Consider the following 21,108-nt stretch of genomic DNA (forward strand, 5'->3'; position numbering starts at 1 on the left):
GCATAGTTATTCATCACTTTGTTCATGCTAGGATATTTCACAATAAAGAATGTAGTGAGTTGGATAGTGGCCTTCCCCAGAACCTGTAAAAGTTACCTTCTTTGAGAAAAAGCTCTTCACAGATTTATTTAGTTCATTAGGTCTACCCTAATGAAATATCACAGAATGGATGACTTCAAATACACAAGTTCATCGTCTTACCGTTTTGGAGATTAGAAGTCCAAGAATGAGGTATTAGCAGATGTGGTCTGTGATGAGGCCATTCTCCTCGGCTTACAGATGGCTTCTTGGCTTAGAGATGGTCTTTCCTCTGTGTGCCTCCTTTCTGTGTACACATTTTCTTTTCTAATAAGGACAGCAGTCAGATTGTATCAGGACCCAAACATGTGGCCTCCTTTTACCTTAATTACCATTTTAAAGACCTTATTTCCATATACAGTTACATTCTGTGGTACTGGGGAGTAGGCCTTTAACATAGGAATATTGTGGGGACACAGTTCAGCCCATAGCGGCAGATGTAATTGAATTAAGGATTTTGATATGAAGTTTATCTGCCTGGGCCCTAAATTCAACAACAGTTATTTTTCTAAGAAAAAGATAGTGGAGGTGACACCTGGGTGGCTCAGCGGTTCAGTCTGCCTTCAGCTCAGGGCCTGATCCCAGGGTAGAGTCCCTCATTGGGCTCCCAAAGGGAGCCTGCTTCTCCTTCTGCCTGTGTCTCTGCATCTCTCTTATTTCATTCTCATGAATAAAAAAATAGAATAGAATAAAATAAAAATATAGTGGGGGATTTGAGGTCAACAGAAAATAAGGAGGCAACATGACCACAAAGGGAGATATTGAAGTGAGTGCCCACAAATCAAGGAATGCACATAGCCACTGGAAGGTGCAAGAGGTGAGGAACTAGATTCTCCCCTAGAGCCCTGGAGTGTAATCCTGCCACATTTCAGAATTCTAGCCAACAGAGCTATGAGAGAATACATTTCTCTTTTTTTCCCCCCATTTTGAGTTTTTTTTTTCAATTAATTAACATATAAGGTATTATTAGTTTCAGAGGTAGTGTTCAGTGTTTCATCAGATGTATAAACACCCATTGCTCATTGCATCACATGCCCTCCTTAATACCCATCACCCAGTTACCCAATCCTCTCACCTTCCTCCCCTACAGCACCTCTCAGTTTGTGTACTATGATTAGGGGTCTCTTATGGTTTGTTTCCCTCTCTGATTTTGTCGTTTTATTTTTCCCTCCCTTCCTCTATGCTCTTCTGTTTTATTATTTTTTAAAGATTTTGTTTGTTTGTTTATTTGTTTTTGAGAGACAGAACGCTTGTGAGCATGAGCTGTGTGTACGTGGGGCAGAGGTGCAGAGGGAGAGGGAGAAGCAGGCTCCCTACTGAAAGGGAGCCTCTGATATGGGGCCCTATCCCAGGATGGTGAGATCATGACCTGAGCCAAGGCAGATGTTTAACTGACTGAGCTACTTAAATTCCACATTTTGTATTTTGATTCTTAAATTCCACATATGAGTGAAATCATATGATAATTTTCTTTCTTTGATTCACTTATTCATTTCTGTTGTTTTAAGCCACCAAGTTTGTGGTAATTTATTATGGCAGCCTCAGAAAACTAATACAAATTTGTTAATGTCTCTAGTTCTTGACACCTGTTCCTGAAGATTTAGAATGATTTTTCATAAACACCCTTAACCTGTTTGTTTCTGTAGAAAACAAGAAGGAAATTAACATACAAGATACACAATAATATCCATATGTATACATATATAATTGCAACAATCTATAGATGTCTTTATTTTATATTCTGTCTTTTACATTGATGTAGGAGAAATATGTAAGAAATTTTTAAATTCTTATTTTTAGAATTTTAAAGTGCTGGAAAAAATTACGATTGTTTGAAAATATGTGTACAGAAAAGAAGTCTACAATATAAATTTATAAGAATTCGCCAGTAACCTATATATGCATATATCTATATATTAAAATATTTAAAATGCCAATGCATAATGAATTTTAGTTCTATGTATGAAGAATACTGCTACCTTTGTTAAACTCAGTTTGCTAATAATTTAATTATAAAATTTAGTTATCTAGTATAAACAAATCTAAAATTATTTTCAGTTTATTATTATTAAGATTTGCTTTGTTGGAAATATACTGGTAACTTCCATGTTAAGAAAGTGTTCATGATGAACAGTTTATTCACTGAGGAAGATGATATTCCAAGAATTTAGGACATGGTAATGATGGATTCTGAGATTTACCCAGAGTTTCTTTTCAAAGATTATTTTCCTATTGCTAGAGTAAATTGTCAGGCTACTTACTACTTAGAAAGTAAGAAAAATCTTGAAATCCACTTCTAAATCATTAAAATGGGTATAATGTTGTTAATTGTATCAATTTCAAAAGTCTTAGACTAAAATAAAAAAAAGTCTTGAAAAATAAATGGTACTGCAAATTTAAACACAGTTTTGTGAGATATAAGGATAAATTATTGTATTGCAATACCTGGATATCAAAGATAAAAGTTTCTATTGTAGTAATGTTGGCTAGAGCAACTGAAAACTCCATATGGGGCCTCTGGGCACAGCAAATATATTAAGTAAGCCAGAACTTCAGTAAATGATTCTTAGTGAAAATAGAACTATTAACAGAAACATGATAATTTGTATCCTACTATTAGTGCTATTTTCCTTTTGGGCTTCAATAAATTACCATCATGATGTTAACATGATGTTAACAAGCAAGGTATATTTTAATTTTGGAAATACAGAATAAAAATCACATGAAGTCTACAGGTTTTTCTTCACTGTGAATCTCATCAACTGCTTTCTCTTAGTGGGATCACCAGAGTTCAGAATCTTGTACTCTGATTACAGCTGTTAGTTTACTCAGAGGTTATCAGCAAGAGCTTACATTATTCTTTAGTGCTCTTTTTTCTCCCTTTTGTTCAAACTGCCTCCTAGGAAGTCTTGAAAAATCACTTTATTTTTTCAGTATTTTTAACATGTTACAATTTCTGAATCCATACAGTATTAGGAATGCTGTCTAATTCAATTTAAGGACTGTCAAAGCAATAAGTTAATAAAAATCTCTGCATATTACTGGTGGCACGGGTGCAGAGGTCGCCCTAAGACAGTGTATAGTGAACAACCAGGAATGGAGGGAAATGATTTCCTTAATTTAACCCTGACTTGAGATGCACCCGGTACCAAAGGCCTTTTGCAGCCATCCAAATGGACTGTTTACCATAGTCCTAGAGATTCTCTCCATAGTATCTTAATTAATATTTTCTCATCTTTGCACATTTTTGTGAGTTTGACTTTGCTCCTGACAAAATTGGAGGACATGGCGTTTCATAATTGCAAAATTTATACTACGTAAAATATTTTTGATTTTGTTGCTAGAAAACTTGTAGAGTGGCTACAAGTGTGTGTGTATAAACATGATATGTTGCCGTTTGACAAACTTTTCTATTTCCTGTAAATTGCTCTTCCATTAGGAGGGACAGCTTGTCGGGTGTCTCTTTTTATGATGCTAACAGCTGCTGGTGATCTTTGCTTAGATCCATTAATTCACCAACAGTTAGAAATGATGCTATTTTAATTCCATCATTCTATCCTCACTTATTAGTAGATATCTTTATAAAGAAGAACATCCCTTTAGCAAGGCTCCAGTGATTACCTGAACATAATAACGGAGATAAGAACCACTCATGCCCTGACATGATGAAAACCACCACATCACTTACACACACACATTTTTTCCTGTGGACAGTTCACTGTTCTGCACACCACCTGCCCACTTCCCCTCCCCACCCTGCTCCCCAGTACAGTTAGGATATACATATGTGCTCAAAGTATGAGAAGCTTTGTTATGATGTGATTCTGCTTTCATGACAATGATAAGCTTTAGTTTTAAGTATTTACTGAATGCCCTCTAGAACTTCTGTGCAGTTCATGAGGAAAGATTTCAAAATTGTGGGCTATGAGGCACCCATGAGTATAATTCCACAATTAGGATTACCATTTGAATCCAACAAGAGCATTGTAATGTAGGTGAGACTGGTATCATCACTTCTGTTTTACAGATGAGACACAGAGATTTCGAGGTCAGCTTGTTCCTGGACAAAACACCTGGGAAGAAGTAGGGCTAGGATTGACATCCAGGTATTCTTAGTCAACTGCCTGTCTTCGTGTCTTTCCAGTCCCTTTTTTTTTTTTTTCTTGTTATTTCCTTTCCTTTCACCCTAAAGATCACCTTTATTCATATGCAAATGGAAAAAAAAGAAAGAAAACATTCCTCCACCAACTATATGGCTACTAGTGGTATCAGAAAGGCAGGGGAAGCGCTTGCTTCATTCCTATCAATGACTAGTTTTCAGAATAAAGATTTGCCTATTTAGAACCTTCATTAGTGAACAATTAGTTTATATAAACATTGTTATGAACTCTTGAATATAAATGAATATGATGGATTTCCTTCCATCCACTCAGATGATTCTCATTTTTTGATACTCAAATTTTCTCAATTTCTACTCGTAGGAGCCTCTTCAGTTTAGTTAAATTCTTCGGACACAGCCCAACTAAGTCTTTGGTAGCTTCCAAGCTCTCTGGAATAACAGTGTTCCAGGTTTAAGTTATATATCTCCTTCTATTAACCAGAAATCAGACATATCTCCAAAATGAACTGCTTCCTTTTACTGGGCAACTGTATCTGGACTCTAATCTGGGTGCTAGGGATGCTTATTACTATTGCATTCTACCTTGTTCTACACACTTCAGAGAACAGAGCTATGAAAATAGATGCTAGATCTCTTATCTGACATAGCTACATAGATGAAATAAGTCAAGTCCCTGCTGAGTTTTCCAATTCAAATTCAGCCTTTAAGGGTTTTTGTATAATTGATTCATTTCACATCTTTACTTTTCTCCTCCTTTTCAACAACATTAGAAATAATTGAATTAGAGTAACATTTGCTGTACTTCACAATGTACATACAAGAGCCTCAGCAATACAAAAAACAAAAGAACAACCAATAATGAATACTGTAAATAGTTTATTTTTTGATATTTTTTTCTGTCCTTAGGCTGTATCTCGCTATAAACATACAGTCAAATTGCTCTGGCTAAAGTCACTTGGAATCATTCAACCGTGTGTGTTTGTGGGTCATGTGTCTGTTCAATGACTAGACACATATTTAAGTTCACTTTTCCGTTTTTTTCTTTTGTTCTTTTCTTTTTCATTGTATTTGTGTAAAATATTTTGAATGGGTTTCCAGCCAAAAAGCAAAGCAAAGTGTGTATAATATGGATGTATTATTTTTCTCCCCTTTTTCACTTATGATACATGGGGAGCAAATCATAGTTATATACAAGAGTACTTGTTCCTTTGTAGAGCTGGATTTCAGAGATATAGCACACTTTATTCAATTGAATCTTCATTGGAAAAAAATGTGGCTTATTGCTAGTTTTGTTGGGTCCCACTCCATCCCATGGATGCTGCCATTATTTGCTTAGTTTACAAAAGATATTCTTTTCAAAAGTATTTTTGCTAGTGTATATTTTAGATACATTCCTATGAAGTTATATTGCTGGGTCAAAGGGTAAATAATTTAAAAATTTGTCATGTTGTTGGTTCATAGGCTCCTTGGGCGCTTCCCGGGTGTATTCTTAAACTGGTTCCTTTACTTAGAGGGCTCAGAGGTACTGAAGAGTCAGACCACTCCAGATTGGTAGGTGGCAGGTTTAATAAGCAAGGATATTCATATAACAAGGCTTGTCTTAGGTGGCTGCAAGATGAGTAGATCTCCACACCTGCCTGCCAGATCTTAAAAGTTTACGTAGAGTCCTTAACTGGGTTCAGTCAAATGTACCTTCCAGATGGTCTTAATACCACATTACTATCTCAAGGCCATGTCCTGCAGGCAGCCTCTGGGATCAGGCAGGGCAAGCTGAATCCAAATTCCAATGACAGAGGAGAGGATGTCAAGCCTCTTATCACCTGGGTCCAGTTCATGGGTCAACTGGTGGTCACATCTTCTTGATGACCTCCTCCAACACACATAGGCCAAATTACTCTTTATAGTGATTTTATCATTGTATCATCCTGTCAGCAATGTATGAAGGTTAATATTTAGCTGCCCCCTAGTTAGTTGAATATGTTGTTATATTTTTGACTTTTTGCCAATGAAGAGTTGAGAAAATGGCATTTCAGTTTCTGGATTATTTCCATTTCTTTTTTCTAGAAAGTGTGTGTTCCTTTCTCTACTTTTTAGTGTTGTTGAAGATTTTCTCTAACTTTAGAGCTCTTCATTAAGCATAGTAGCTCCTTGATATTTTAAGTTCCAAATATTTTTCACAGTTTGACATTTGTCTATTTACTTATAGTGTCTTTTGCTATGCAAGTTTCAAAATGTAATCAAGTTTATCTCACATTTTCCTTATTGCTTCTGGATTTTGAATTATAGCTTTAAATAATTTTTCTTCTCCCATTTGTAAAAAAGACAGCCAAGTTTTCTTCTGTTATGTATATAGTTTTATCCTTTTATATTTAAATCTCTAGCCATTTTGGAATTTATCCTCATGTATCATATGATGAACAGATACAATTTTATCTCTTTTCCTTACTGTCTCCAGTTATCCAAACACCACTTACAAGAATACATTTTTTGTCTTTTTTTCTAATATGCCATTTCCCCTTTGGAGCCTTGTTTTTTCTTGCACCCAAACACAGTTTAGAGTATTTAAAATTTTTGGCATCCTGTGGACCTTTTCTCCTTTTTGTTTATTTTGTTTGTCCCTAAGATGTTTTGAACAAAAATTACTTCTACTTATTTGTTTTTACAAATAAACTTTTGAATCCTATTCTTATGCTTCAGATAATTGATGTGATTTCATTGGCATTGCCAAAAATGCTTAACTTATAGATAATTCACATTTTCATAATGTGGGATTTTCCTTTCACGGGATATAGTATTTGTATTTTGGTTCTGTGTATTACTTTTATGCCTGTTTGTGATTGTCCTTTTTTTTCAATATTTCAAAGTAAAATTGGTTTATTATATGCCAGCATTATAAAGGCAAGTAAAAAATTAAAAAAAAACATTTAAAATAAAATTTTAAAATGATATATTAAAAAAAAGAGTTCAAGATGTGTAAACTGCAAACAAAAGAACATTGCTGGGAGAAATCAAGACTCAAACACGTGCAGACACACCCTATGATCATGTAATAAATGACTCAACAGTAGCAAAGTGGCACTTCTTTCTAAATCTGTATATTCCACTTAATCTCAATATTTACATAAAACATAATTTTATATAATTTTATATTATATATATTATAAATAAGTATATATTTTTAAAATTTAGGATGTCTTATTCATGACATGTCTTTGAATTTCTTTTATCTTACCATCATACAACACAGGAGAAATCCTCTCCAGCTTAGATCAACTCCTGCTCCCAAATGCCTAACACCATGCCTCCATCATTCCTTTTAACCTCTTTTTTACGTTTGTAGTTTTAACTATAGACAAAGAAGGAAGAATACAAAATCTAAGCATCTTGATTAATAAAATGCTTAGTCAGTAACTGATATATGAGGAAATCTAGAGAAACAGGCAGAAAGTGATCCAACAGTAATGGAACTTTTCCTTGAAAAGTCAAAGATTGGCTTGCATATATATGAAAAACAAACCAATGTGTGAGAAGTTGAAAGAAAGATTGATCACTGAGGATTGAAAAACTTTATTGCCACTGATATGAATATTAAGCAATCTTAGTCTCTGCATGAATGAATTCCTAGTAGAGAATTCAATGCATTTTGATACATCAGTCATTTTATTTTATGATGACTCCACTGAACTTTCTAAAAGTTTCTTATCATTGAAAAACAAGAAAACCTTTGGTAATGACAAAGCAAAAGCAGAAAGAAAGGCTTTGAAGCTAATGCTAACATGAATTGCAAATATTTTTACAATGGCTTCATTCAATAAGACAAGAAAAACAACAAAAATTTTAAATTGTGTTATTTGTTTTTATTGGTAAGATTTTTCAGCATCTTGAATATTACTTAGATGTTTTTAAGTTGAATAGTTATGAAATGGAGTATAAATTATTAATAACTTATTGAAATTTATATGTGTAATCACAATGATGAAAACAATCTTGATGTTCCCCATGTAACCATGCACTGTCTTCTACAGAATTAAATATTGATGAGAACTATTTTGATTTTGGTTTTGTTATGTAATATAATTTTAGTCGTTTGTTATTTAGGGTAGCTTATAAATCTGTATGCTACGGACAATAAGATGAAGCCAAAATAGAAGAGGGTAAAAGGATTATTGCAAAAGGAAACTATGAATAGTAAACTATGGCCAACACAAGAGAACTTATAAATTAAAGATTTATCTATAAGAGGTTTATGATCTCCAGTATGCATGGAACAATTCAAGACACTGAAGATAAAAAAGATGAATAAATAAGATTTTTTTTAACCTAAGGACTTTACAGTCTAGTAGGAAAGATAGGCAGGCAGTGACTCAGGTGAAGTATGATACATTTAACAATAGCAGTGTACTTAAGGAGTTTCAGAAAATAGTGAAGACTATGATTAAATTTGCCTGAGGGAACTAAGAGAGCCAGGAAGGCTTCACAGAGAAGCAGGCTTACAGACAGTAAAGATGGCAATATCTTTAAATAGCAGCTGTGCCTGGAAACTTTTGCAGTGGAGAGGCACATTTTTCTACAGTCTTCAAAAATAAAAATAATAATGGATCAAGTGAAAATATGAATTGAATAAATTCTCTCACTGTATGCTGCTGTACAACTATTAGAAATATAAGAATAAGCATCTGTGATTACCTAAAACATTCATAATATTTTTACTGAAATAAAATATTCTATTTCATTTTAACTTTAAGAAGATAAGCTATTTCTACAGGTAAGATCACAGCCTTACTTTACCTTTAGCTTCTATTCAGGTTTCTTTTGTTTGTTTTGTCTTGACTATTACACATTATAAAAAGCAAACTGTCTTTCTGACATAAATATGATCTGATTCTTTTGAGCAGGTGTTTAAGCCTTCTGTGGTGATCTTAAATACCTCATGTGGACTGAAATTACCTGAAGGGTTTGAGCATAAATATTAGGACCACAGAAATGAAGGCTTTCTCTATTTTAAATATTGTTGAACAGGAAGGAGATTGCACAAGCCTGGTTTGCTGGAGAGCAGATACTGATTACTTCACAGTATCACCTTTATTTCATTGCTATTTTCTCTGGAAAATTTTTTTCTCCTCTAAGGAGAAGATATTGTTAAAATGGAGATTTTAAAACAAACCCAAAAGAAGACAAATATAGCATTTCATTCCAGAAATATTTATTTATTTATTTATTTATTTATTTATTTATTTATTTATTTATTGGAATCTTTCAAAGTAGAGAATAATGCTGGACAGCAGTTTTCTTTGTGGGAAGCTTTTTTTAGCAACTGCTGTGAGTAGTCACATGTGCTTAAGTTGTCATAGTTATTAATAGTTCTGAGAATTTCCCTGAGTTTTCCCAGTATATTCAGTTAATGCACAGATTTTTGCATACACATTGACTTGAATGCATTTACTAATCTGCAAATAATTCTTAGAACAGAAATAGAAACAATTGTGATTCTAAAGTTGTATATCTCATACAATATTTACTATATTTGTGCTGTAAGGCATACATAGCTACCTTTTTTAAATTTTTCAAATAGGAATCCACTTTATCCACCAACACTTCTTGAAAGTCTATTTTTCCAGTTTTAATATCATAGAGCCTTTGTCAAAACCAGTAGACCATGTATATGTGGATCTATTTCCAGACTATTATGTTCCATTAATCTAAATTTCTATTATTATTCCAACACCAAACTATCTTCAGTTCTTTATGTTTATATAAATTACTGAAATTAGGTATTATGTATTTTCTTACTTTAAGTTTTCAAAATTGTTTTAGCTATTCTCTTTTTTTGTATAATTTAGAAACTTCTTGAAAATTCCCTTAAAAATGTCTGCAGAGAATTTTGGGAATATTGCATTGAATCTATAGATCAGTTTCCTCAGTTTTTTTAGAACTTTAATTTTTCTTGGGAATTTTTTGCTACTTTTAAGTGTTCAGGTATCGTGTGTAATTTGTTAATATTCTCCCTAAGTATCTTATGTTTTTATATTACTTTAAAAGTTACTATTTTTCAAGCAAAGATATATTTATTTGTTGATATGTGGAAATACAATTAGTTTTTGTATATTGACCTATGCTCTGCTGACATATTTACCTATTAATTCTTACAGTTTTTTGTGTTAGGTTCTATAAGTTTGTTACAAATCATCTGAGAATCACGTAGTTTTACTTCTTATAATATTTATAGTATCTTTCTCCATATTTGTTTTCTTTTTTAAAAAAAGATTTTATTTATTTATTTAAGACAGAGAGAGACAGAGAGAGAGAGAGAGAGAGCATGGGACGAAGAGGGACAGAGGGAGAGGGACATGCAGACTCCCTGCTGAGCAGGAAGCACTATCAGGGCTCCCTCCCAAGACCCGAGCCTAAGGCAAATACTTAACCCACTGAACCACTCAGGTGCCCCTGTATATTTGTCTTTTGCCTGTTTTACTGCTTGAGAACTCCAGGACAATGTTAAATAGAAGTAGTGAGAACAGACATCCTTGTCTACTTCCTAATTTTATGGAAAAAACATTCAGGTTTTCACCATTAAATATAATTTTAAATGGAGGCATTTTGCAAATATTCTTTATTAGATTGAGAAAATGTTCTTCTGTTTATGGTTTAGTAACATATTTAATTATTAGTGAATGTTGAGTTTTGTCAGATGCTTTTTTGGCATCTCTACCGATGATCATATGACTTCCCTTTTATTTTATAAATGTGGCATCTTATATTGTTTGATATCCATTCTTGGGATAAATCCAACTTGGTCATGATATGTTATCTGTTTTATGTATTGGTTTCAGTTTGCTAATGTTTTCTTTTTGATTGCCATATCTATGTTCCTGACTGTGCTATTATTTTCTAGTAATATCTTTTTCTGTATTTGGTATAAGACTAATACTCTTTTTATTAGTTAGTTGGGAAGTGTTCTGTGTTTGTTTTCTGGAAGAGTTTATGATGTTTGTTCATTCTTTCTTTTCTTCCTTCCTTCCTTTCTTTTTTGATGCTATTTCTTTCTTAAATTACTTGATGAAATTCACCAGGAAAGTAATTTTGGTCTGGAGTTTTCTTTGTAGGAATATTTTTAAAATATCATATTTGTTTCTTTAATATTTACATGTTTATTTAGTTGATATTATTATGTTACTTGGTTTTTGTCTTTTTTAAGGATAATTAAATTCGCATCTTTATTTTCTAATATTATTCAAACCAAAACATTTTAAAAAATACTTCTGCATCTGATAAATTTTGATATATTTCACTAACATGATATTTTATAATTTCCTTTTTTGATCTGTGGGTTATTTAGAAGTGGCTATTTAATTTCAAATATTTGTAATATACCAGATATTTATTTTGAATTTATTTACCATATGTTTAGAGAATATACTTGGGTTGATTTAGTTATATCATACTTACTCAGACCTATTTTATGGCCCAGAAGATCATCTATTTTAGAGAATATTCAGTGTACACTAGAAAAGAGGTCTAGTCAACAATGATTTGTTATAGAGTACTATTACTGTTTTTTTATGTGAAGTTTGTTGATAGGACCATTCATATATTCCCATTTTTTTCCTATTTTGGCTGCTTGTTTAAATTACTCAGAGAGTAGTGTTAAAATCTCTAACAATATTGTTAATTTGTTTTTTTAAATTGTGTCAGATATTTCTTTTCAGTTCTTCCTTTATATTGAAGCTCTATTATTAGCAATATATTCATAAAGGTTTTCTTAACACAGAAAAATTTTAATGTCATTCTTGTGAAATTAGTCTTTTATTATATTGAAACACCCCTCTCTATATCTGATCATATTGTAATGAATTTTGTTTTGCCCCATAGTAAGATAGCCTTCCTTGCTGTCTTATGATTAATGTTTACATGGTATCTTTTTCTCATGCTTATATTTTTAAATATGTGTTTTCACTATTTTCTGATTAGTATTTTTTCTGATACAGTATCAGAATTCTCTTAAATTTGTTCCTCTATGCATAAATTGATTTTTTAATCTAGCTGTTTGTAAGGTCTTATCTTTATCATTGATTTTTAGCAATATTGTCATGATGTACCTCAGTGTGATTTTTAAATTTTTAAAATAAGTCTAATTAGTAGTGCCTTATCCTTTTATGTGGGTTTTAAGAAATATTGCTGATTGATGTATTTATCCTAATTAGAGATTGCTGAGCTTTTTGAATTTGTGGGTTTATATTTTTTCATCAAATATGGAAATTTTATATTTTTCTTCAAGCATGTTCTGTTTTACTTTTCTGAGACTCATGTAATGTATGTTGGATTTCTTGGTGTTAATTCAGACCACTGATACTTTATTCATTTATTTATTTTTATTGGTTAACATTACTGATATGTCTTCACGTTCATTAATATTTTTTCCTACAGTTTCAATCTGCTATTAAACTCATCCAGTGAATATTTAATTTTAGATTTTGTACTGACAACTGTTAAATTTCATTTAATTTCTTGATTTCTTTTTTCTGTAACTCCATTTCTCTTTATTATAATTCATATTTCCCTTTAAATCCTTGACATGTGTATTAATTCCATTTTATTTGTCATTTTCATTTATTTCTTTTCATATATTTTTCTCCTAGTCCATGATTCTTCTTGAGTTTACTATTTTTTGTTGTACTGGTCATCATGAGTGTCACATTGTTAAGTTTCTGGTTTTTGATGTTTTCCTCTAAAGAGGATTGTATTTTGCTGTGATGACGGTTTATTTGAGGATTAAGTTGACCTGTTTAAGCACCTTCTTAATGAGTTTTATGGGAGACTTTGAGGAGGCAGTAGTTTAGAACTAGCATAGCTGGACTTAACGGTCTTGGCCTTTTATAAGTCCCTACTGAATGTTCCAATTTCTCAACAAATTTCTCTGTCTTCTTCAAGTTTGGAACTCTTTCAGCCTTGTAAGTTGTAGTGTTTTTTAAACTTGTCATTCCTTAGTAGTTGTTCTTTCCCTCTGAAAGGTTAGTTTAGGACTCAGCAATAGACTCAAGGGGACTTATGTGATGCTGGAGTTCCTTATCTGTGTGGCCTTTTTTCTTTCTAATCCTCTGACACAAATTTTAGCTGCCTTAACTCCTCTGAGCTTAACTTTCTGTCTTCATAAATTATAGAAATTGTTGTCCTCTGTCACCACCGTGTACTGGTGTCTAGTTTATGCCTCTAGGCAGAAAGTTAGGATGATCTTAAGCCTCATAGTTATTTTTCATTTCTCAGGTCAGTGTACTGTATAGCCTGTTGTCTGTGAAAATATTTTGTTCTATTTCAGTTTTAAGTTGATTAGATAGAGGGTTTGTCTGGAACCAATTATACCATCTTGGCCAGCAATGGAAAGTCTACTATTCTTCTTTTTAATAATATATTCTTTATTAGAAGCCTTTACAAAACCATATTCTTTTAATATGGAACATAATTCCCTCGTCATTTTGTGTGTCTCCTTCTGATCTCAGTTTAAATGCCTCCACCCCATCTCCCCCTCCTCCCCAATACCCTAGAAGCTGTCTGGGATCTGTGAGTCCATATATCCTCTGTATTTGCTGCCATGGGATTCTGTGCTTTCTCCATTAATCCATTTGTTATACTACACCATGTTTATTTGACATTGACTTGTTTATGTACATAACTGGAGAATATGATCAAAATATTGTAATAGAAAAATAATGAAACATTTAGTTCCATAAATGTAAATAATTAAGCCCAAGTTTAGGGACAAAATGAATTAATTTCAAGTTCAGGAAAAAAACCATCATGACTTTTATAGGATATGACTGTGAGCAATATGGAATGCTAGGAAGCCACATTATAGGCATAGGAGATCATGTGAACAAAGGCACAGAAACTGGAAAATTAGAAAACATAGAAGTGAATATAAATCTAACTTGGGGAAAAATCTGAAGGATATTGAATAATACAATGATGATTGGAAAATTGCATTCAACTCAATCAGTTTTTCAGCAAAAGACCAATGGGTTCAGATACTTCTGGTCGCATACAGGTAGAGGAAGCAAATTTAATCAGAAGCTATAAGAGTAGAAAATAAGATACAATGCTCAGATAGATGTGTAGTAATGAGGAAGGTCCAAAGTGTATGCTTCATGTTTATTTTTCTTGCCTAATACCTGCTTATACTTTTATAACTGAGCTAGAGAATATACAACATAAAAAGTTGAGAGGATGAAATCACATAACTTTTAGCATGAAAGATTGGAGAAGCCTGCTTCAAGTTTGGGTAGATATATCTATTTGGCAATTGGATTTGGATTTTCCAGGTAACAAAAAAGCATAGGACATAGAATAACATGGTAGATAACACCATAAAGAAGCAAGTAGTCAATTTCATACAGGGAATTACATCAATAAAATAACCGATTTTATGATATCCAAAAAAGGGGAATTAATATTGAACAAAAAAATGCATGCACTTTTACAACAATGCTATATATGAATGTTACTTGATAGTGGTTTGCACAAACCAACTCTAAAAAAATTAAATTAAATATGGATAGCATATTATTTGATACTGAAGAAGTATTTTAACTTAATTCAGCATAAGGATGGCAAAGTGGTCCTGTTCAAAAAGAAGTCTAAGATAATAGGTCTGTGTTAGCAAGATGTGTGATACAAATTGTGTTTTATCTGATATTTGCTTTAAAATACTGTAGAAAAAAGCCAAAAAGGGAAGGACATATAAAATTAATGGAAAAATATTGATCATTCTTGACGCCATGTGCTCTAGTTTTGTCTATGTTTGACAATTTCTGTGAGATTAAAAATTCAAGTGTGCAATTTAAAAGAAAGTTTTTGATTATAGATTTTAGAAAAATACACAAATATACTAATTTATGTACACATATATGTGTATGTGTATATATGACACTTTAAGTTATAAATTATATAAAATTGCTATAGGATGAAATAAAGAATTAGAAGACCAACACCAGATATCTTGAAGCTAATAATCGTTTAGGTAGTTGGAAAATGATTAGCTATAGAACCCATTAAAAAATCTGGAGAAATGGTGGTGAGTGGGGCTTTCATTATGATAATGAAAATAAAATTATGAAGAAAGGAAATGCACAAATGCACCATCATTTTGGTAAAAATACCAAGATTGGGCAACTGCTTCAAGTTTGGAGGGAAAAGAGGAGAGCAAATTCAGTTTTGAAACCAAAGTTTTGGACTTGACTGTAGTAATGCTGTCAACCAAAATAGCAAACGGGGAAAGGATTGTAGCTCTAGGAGGAAATATGATGGATATGATCTCACTCTAAGATAATCCATTAAAGAAAAGACACTTCAGAAAATGCGTTCCATATGAGTCCTCACACAGTTAGTGACAACCATTATCTCTCCCTACACACTCTAATTTTTGAATCTGCTTAATGCCACTATAAATATTTTTATTTGAATATATTAAAAAACTGGATCTGGGCAGCCTGGGTGGGTTAGCGGTTTGGTGCTGCCTTCAACCCAGGGTATGATCCTGGAGTCCTGGGATCGAGTCCCATGTCAGGCTCCCTGCATGGAGCCTGCTTCTCCCTCTGCCTGTGTCTCTGCACCCCCCCCTCTCTGATGAATAAATAAATAAAATATTTAAAAAAAATTGGATCCATTTAAATTTTTACATTTTATAGAAACTCATTAACATGTTGAAATTAAGTATACATTTGTCTATATCTTGTGGATCTTTTATTTTTACTTTTTAAAGAAAATTAGTACAGGATGCTATAGTTGTGTGTTAATCATGATTATTCATAATATCACTATGACTATCCTGGTGCATTTTATTTTACTCTTCTTTTTTGTCAACCTCTGGCTAAATAGATGATTTATTAGTGGCATGATGAAGTTTGGACGTTTACATTAGCTTTAGTATATGGTAAGAGCTCCTTTTTTGAAGTAAGACCTTTAAATCAATAAACTTAATAGAAATCACTGTAATATACAAAATATGCTGAGCAAGATGCATGAAATACCAGGAAAACCTGGGGAAACACCCTTTAAAATAGTTTAAAAAATTAATAATTAGTCTAATTTAATTTGATATGTAGAACAACCATATTAAACTTTTATTTCCATCTATGAAGAAGGTCCTTCTTTCTTTAAATTATCATTGATAATAAGGGTGTCGTAATCTGTACACCTCTGCTTCCTACCCTTGGACTCAATATCTGGAAAATGTTCAGAGACCACTCCAAGCCATACTGAATATTCATCAATCTTTTCAGACACCTATACACAATGATATAAAAAATAAAAATGGTCATGCTACTGTAGTATGCTGCTTCTATAATATTCCTGTCTCCTATTATAAGGGATGAAGCATTTTCTCTTCTGTTTAATAGAAACAAACCAAAATAAGGTAAATTCCAAATTAGTAGTGTTTGAATTCCAAAGGAATAAATTTATTCTGGACACACCTAAACATCTTTGGTTAGATGGTAATGAGGCCAACAAGAACAACAATATTTTGAACATTAAATCATTTCATAACAAATGTTTGTCCTTCCTATTTGATCTGGTATGGGAGTCATATATGACAACACAAGTGTGGCATGGCTTATCAGGAACTTCTTGATAATCCTATGAAAGTGATATTAAGGGGAGCCTGGGTGGCTCAGTGGTTTAGCGCTGCCTTCAGCCCAGGGCCTGATCCTAGAGTCCCGGGATTGAGTCCCACGTCGGGCTCCCTGCATGGAGCCTGCTTCTCCCTCTGCCTGTGTTTCTGCCTTTCTCTCTCCCTGCATCTCTCATGAATAAATAAATAAAATCTTAAAAAAAAGAAAGTGATATTAATTGGTTGCTAATTTGCCTATAATACTAAGTCATTAACGGTGGAATTAGTTGTAGATAGATAAGTAGGTAGATAGATAGGCATAAATAGATGCATAGATGCATAGGTCCATAGATAGATATATAGATACAAAGATTAAGGTATAAAAGTGGATATGGCTATCATTATAGATATATGTCATGCTATCTAGATGGTATTCTTTTATGGACATTTTCCAGAGAAACAAAACAAAACAAAGAAAATTAGTTGAGAAGAACTTAACGTATCAAAAAGAATGGAGGGTTACTTCCAGAAACCACAATCATAACTGTTTACAAAACTATGACTATGATGCAGTTGTAATTTCTCCTAACAAAGGCACTGGGGAAATTCCTATACAGGGTTGGCCAAGGAGATGGCGTCTATTCTAATAAGGACTTATTGTCTCTTCTTTATTAATTGTCTAAGTCCCACCTTTCTTCTCTCACAGTTGCCTAATACCTTTTTTACAGAATCCAAACTATTACTGGTAGAAATTTCTGTTTCTGTACACACAGTTTTTCATTTCACCGCAGAGGACCAGCTGTATTCCTACGAATTTTTTTCCCACTTCTCTCTAATAGACTCTGTAACGTACCTGACACATGTTCCTTATTCCCATGGAATGGCTTCTCTATTCATCTGTGGACTCATAGCTGTATCTTTCACTCAACTGATGTGTTACTGCTGCATTAATAGAAAGGAATTATGTCCTGCCCAGAATTTTGGCAGGAAGAGTAATTCACCACTTGAATCTGAGCTAAAATTAGCCTCCACATTGGTTAGAAATATGAACACCTTGTTATGTCCTATGCAATACCATTGAACGTTTTTCCCTGGCTGCTGCACTATGGATTTGTCTTAACTATATTTTACACTCAATGTTATGGATTGCAGTAGCTCCAAAAGTTGGTAAAATTCTGCTTTTGTACCATCACAAATTATTTTGAACACAGGACTGTTGGAAGTCTTTAGGATGCTATCTATGTAGGCTTATGGTCGCACAACAATTATATATTTAGATTTCAGAGAGTAATTATGTATCACCATATTTGTACTATCATCATATTTGTGCATTGTCAAGTAAATGAAGGGAGAGAATTAAGTGCATTACACTTTATAATGTGTGCCCTGTTACAGAATCTTCAGAATGAGAACTTCCTTTATATGGAATAATCTGCGTTTTTAAAAAAGATCTTCATAAAACATGCAAAGAACAGCTGCCTGTACTTGCAGCTGCAAGACAGAAATATTTTGGTACACAGTTTCTATTTGTACTGAGGCAGGTGAAGGTTAGAAGGATCCACTCTAGGCAAAACGGTGAAGTCTTTGAAGTTTTGTTGTCGTTCTTGTTTAATTTCTACTAAATTGAACAACCTTACAGCAGCTCCTTCCTCAATTGCAGAAATGTGAAGCTTGGAGGCACACCTCATTCTCTCAGGCATAGATATTTGTACTTAACAGAAGGGAGCCATTTAGGTTAAGGTCTGGATTTTGAGCTCACCTTGATCTGGGTTTGAATTTCACCTCTGAATCTTTTACTGGCTGTGTGATCTTTGAAAGTTTAACATCGATGTTTTTTCATATATTTGTGGGGAGCCTCAGTGGCTCAATGGTTGAGCATCTGCCTTCAGCTCAGGTCGTGATCCCAGGGTCCTGGGATCGAGTCCCACATCAGGCTTCCTGCAGGAAGCCTACTCCTCCCTCTGCCTATGTCTCTGCCTCTCTCTCTGTGTCTCTCATGAATGAATAAATAAAATCTTAAAAGAAAAAAACAAAACAATGTTTTTCTCATGTATTTGTTTACTCAAAAATTATCGAACTATGATAGGCATAGATATAAAATACCAGCAAAGCCTCCCATCTTGGCTTATGAGAATTAAATATCGTAACTGATTTAGAATAATGAATTAAATATATTTGGAATAGAGTATGTGCTGAATAGAATTTAAATTCTACATATCGTGTGTGTACATATTGTGTATGTGTGTTTTGTTCAGTTAATTTTTATTATGTGAATATCTTATCAAGTAAGATAAGAATCTATATGTACATACATAAAATATTGAACTCTGACATTGAAATTGGACTGGATGAGTGATATATACAGGGAAAGAAAGGGCCTCCAAAAAGTAGGCATTTATCAATATTGAAGGAAGGAACAACTGAGAAAGTCAATTTCTACTTACCATGTTTCCAAATATGTTGTGCCTTTATGAACCATAATTAGACAAGGGTTCTGCTTCACCATTTCTCATTATCAAATTCTCTAACTATATGCATTGTGTAATTTTTTTTCTACTGGATTCAATTGTTATTTTATTTAATCTTCATGTGACTATTTAGTGTCACCATGTGAAAAATGGAAAAAAAAAGATAATTTCTGCAAGTTTAAAATAAGCATAGAGAAACAGTAGCTTACCCAGTAGTGTCATTGATCCATCTATTTCCATGATATAAAATTTGACTTAAGTATCATTTCTTGTAGCAAAAATATTTTTTAAGTCCATGCTTATTTCAGTCAAGAATTTTACAAATTTTAGTTTGCATTGAATATTCATGCTACACGACAGATGAAGCTAAATTTAATAAAGGACATTTTATTAAAGATAAATGTTTTATTTCTTTCCCATACAAGATTCTAAAATCTTACAATATTTTCTAAAATATTTATAAAAGTTCAAAAGAATGTTAACATTAGTTAAACAATTTTAAAGATGAAAACAAATAAAAAAAAAAGAAAAAAGAAAACAAATTTAAAGGTGAAAAGATTTATGGACTATATTATGCCCTCATTATCACTAAAATTGAATAAATCTGATCTGTCCAATCATTTATTAATAACTTACTATTTCCTTTTTTATATTTTAACTCCATAATACAGTGTTGTTTGTACAAGAAAATATTGCAAAAAGTGAATTTTCTAGGACATCACTGGGAAGTGTGGAAAAAAAAGCTCCAACATCATTACTTTTTAGTCTTTGTTTGCAATGGCATTTGCTTCAGTTGTTCATGTAATCATTTAGTCTTGTTATATATTCTACTGAATGAGCATGGGAACACTGAAAAATATTAGAAAGATTTTTGATTCAGTTTAGGTTACTGACTGAAAGGATTCTGGCCATAAATTCATAAGATCACTTCATGTTGTAACAGTGAAGTCCCTGAAATATTGATTGAGAACTTTGTATTCTCAACCTATGTGTTGGTTTTCTCTTGCTATCTGGCACACCTCCATTACAAAACACCGAAAGAAATTTTCCTATAAATCAATTTAGACAAAAGAAAAAGTTAGATCAATAAAAACAAAATTATAATACATGAATATACAATTGATTAGATAGAAAAAAATCAGTAATCTTAACACATAGAAAAAAAGACTAAGTTAGGAACTAAAATGCCAATAAGACACTGGCTTCATTTTTTTAATTATATAATTTTCATGTATTTGACAAATATGAATTAAGCTCTTCTGAAGTCCAAATTTTAGAGTAACTTTTTGGGAGTTAGAGTTGATTTTAGTATACTAACAATCAGATGATCACTAAAAGTTTCTTCCAAATGATAGTCCACCATACTAGATTTATGACAATCTCATAATTGTGGAGTTGAGTGAGCTGAGTGAATGTATCATCTTGTATGTTATATATTAATATATCTTAGTGTTATTGTAAGGGCCAAATTTAAACATGAAGGCCAAAAGCTAAAAAGAAGAGCTAGCAAGCCTGAGGCACCCTTGAATAATAGATAAATGCATTCAGACCCCGGGAAGGCCAAATGAGCAGAGATTCGGAGTCATGCAAATCAGGCACCATTCTAGGTCTGTATGACCGATGCAAAAGCATTTGTGTGTTTCATGAGTGTGTTTCATTATATTAGATTTGTACTTTATTACTTTTACATTAGTTTGGGTTTTTTTAGTCAACTGATATTTGTTTGAGGAGTTCCTATCAAGTTAGCCAACATTCGGTGTACATGAAAATCTTTTTCTCGTAGGATTTGTATATATTTATGTTAGGAAAAACTTTCAATTTACTACATGGAATATATATTT

The 21,108-nt window shown here is 32.7% G+C and overlaps 1 protein-coding gene across 2 annotated transcripts in view; it reads left to right on the forward strand.

The window, feature by feature from the left end:
* Positions 1-21,108, forward strand: part of NCAM2 (neural cell adhesion molecule 2) — a 515,217-nt gene that overhangs the window by 138,813 nt on the left and 355,296 nt on the right. The window lies entirely within an intron of this gene.

Source organism: Canis lupus, chromosome 31, assembly GCF_003254725.2.
Source record: "Canis lupus dingo isolate Sandy chromosome 31, ASM325472v2, whole genome shotgun sequence".
Taxonomy (NCBI): Eukaryota; Metazoa; Chordata; class Mammalia; order Carnivora; family Canidae; genus Canis; species Canis lupus.